Source organism: Triticum aestivum, chromosome 5A (genome assembly GCF_018294505.1).
Source record: "Triticum aestivum cultivar Chinese Spring chromosome 5A, IWGSC CS RefSeq v2.1, whole genome shotgun sequence".
NCBI lineage: Eukaryota > Viridiplantae > Streptophyta > Magnoliopsida > Poales > Poaceae > Triticum > Triticum aestivum.
Genome location: NC_057806.1, coordinates 582,350,135 through 582,352,275, shown reverse-complemented (window position 1 = coordinate 582,352,275; position 2,141 = coordinate 582,350,135). Strand labels below are relative to the sequence as shown.

Below are 2,141 nucleotides of genomic sequence, written 5' to 3'. Positions count from 1 at the left end.
CTCATTTAGAAAGGAATTTATGTTGCTACTGATATCGATGCCTTGTGCGTTCGATGTAGAACTCCACGAGGGTGACTTGGAGGATGGCAGAGCTTGTAGAGGTCTTCTTGCCCTCCGTAACACTGAATCTAAGGTAATGTACTTGCCGAGAAATCAGATGCATTGGTCAAAAGCTTGCACTCCAGCTTGTGCATCTCATCGACTTCCCTAATTCTTTGTTGGCTCTCTTAATGTTAATCGAAACTGAAGGAAGTTCAAGATCGCCTAGAGCTTGGGGATCATGAGCACAGTGTAAAAGTGTTGAGAGCAAACCTTAGAAAACTAAAAGGAGCTTTTGAGACCCTGTTGTCGAAGAAGGATAAGGATGTTTATTCCGTAAAAGATGTTCTTTTGAACCAGTTGAGGACCATGGAAAAGGACAACGCGCTCTTTGAGAACAAGAAACTAGAGGCAGCACAGGCTATTGAAGAAGCGAAGAAGTATCAGCAGAATGTACAGGCGATGCACGTCGCAGCCCAAAACAAGGACAATGAGATTGGCAGACTCCAAGCAGAAGCTCTCGTGGCTCAACAGAAGCTACATGAAATGGGTTCCTTGCTGAAGGAGAAAGATGAAGTTATTGAAAAACTCCGTGCAGAAAACATCGGATTACTTGCTGTAAAGGATTTTGTTTGGAGTCAGTTCAATATAAAGGAGCAGGAGTTGCTGGACTATGCTATGCTTCTTAAGGACAAGGAACTGCGGCAACACAAGCTACTGAAGCCACGCAAAAGCTTGTAAAGGAGAATCGCATGATGGAAGCAGAAGTTGTTGATTATGGAAACAAGATAGTGATTCTAGAGGATAAGCTAAAGGAGATGCGCTCCTTGGTGAAGGAGAAAGATGATGAAATCCAAGAACTCAAAAATCGCCAACCTGAGATCACTAGCCTGAAACGCAAGTGTGCCTCTTCCTTATCAAATGTAAGTACGCCATTTCCAAGTGTAGTATCCTTTGAGTGTTATTTGTGTCGTGATCATGTCTTGCCACATATAGTCAATGGACAATATTTTGTTTACTACTCCCTCCGTTCCTAAATATAAGTCTTTGGGGAGATTTCACTATGGACTACATACAGAGCAAAATGAGTGAATCATACTTTAAAATGCATTTATATACATCCGTATGTGGTCAATAGTGGAATCTCTACAAAGACTTATATTTAGAAACGGAGGGAGTATGTAAATTTGCATGATAAAATTTTAACATTGAAATGGTTATTTTTCTAAATTCACTTCTGTCAGTTTGGTTGTTTCATCTCATGCTGTGTGATGGTCAACTGACGTTGTGCTAATTTTCTAATATATATAGTAGAATAACTAGTTTTTCTTTATAGTCCAATGATTGCTTTCTTATATGTGCCACTGTAAGTTTGTGCTGAAAGGACATGAGCGTCCAAATTCTTTGTTGGATGCATGCATCAGCTATGTGCTGCTGGAAACACGACCAAGAATAAAGTGTATATATTAGGTTTGCCTTTATATGATACTCGTATCTGCCATCTGGTATCTATATAGGACCACCATAATGCTCTTGTGGAGAGTGCTAATGAGTATGTTCTGTAACAGGAGACTAGTAAAAAGCGCAGGAGGGATATCATTGGAATGCATATAGCTTCTATTCGGCGATGCAAGTCCGGCAGACACTGTTTTGGACATCGCACAGCGAGTCTCCCTTCACTCACTATTTCCCACCCCAACTCCATCTTTACGCTGTGCATCCCAGATCTACATTCTTGTTGCTAATCTCCTCAAGTTCTAGTGAACTTCATTGGTTAATCTCCTGCTCAACAATCTTGTAGTGCCTTCTTATCTACTCCCTCCATTCCAAATTACTCATCGTGGTTTTAGTTCAAATTTGAACTAAAACCACGACGAGTAATTTGGAACGGAGGGAGTAGAATTGAGTAAACCTATGTCTTCATGTTCTGCATCTGCTATCTGAGTTTTTTTTTTTTGCACAATGATATATGCCTTGCAGAATTATATCACCTCCAAATTTTCTTGTACCTGTTCAGCACTTAGCATTGCCTTTTACTGTCTTGTTTATGGACAATGACTGATCTGAGAAACTTTATAAATCATTGACATTTTGTGCTGGAC

At 40.2% G+C, this 2,141-nt stretch overlaps 1 pseudogene; it reads left to right on the top strand.

Annotated features, from left to right (window-relative positions):
* The first annotated feature begins 37 nt into the window (after nt 1–37).
* Nucleotides 38–1,784, top strand: LOC123101588 (uncharacterized; annotated as a pseudogene).
* The last annotated feature ends 357 nt before the right edge of the window (nt 1,785–2,141 follow it).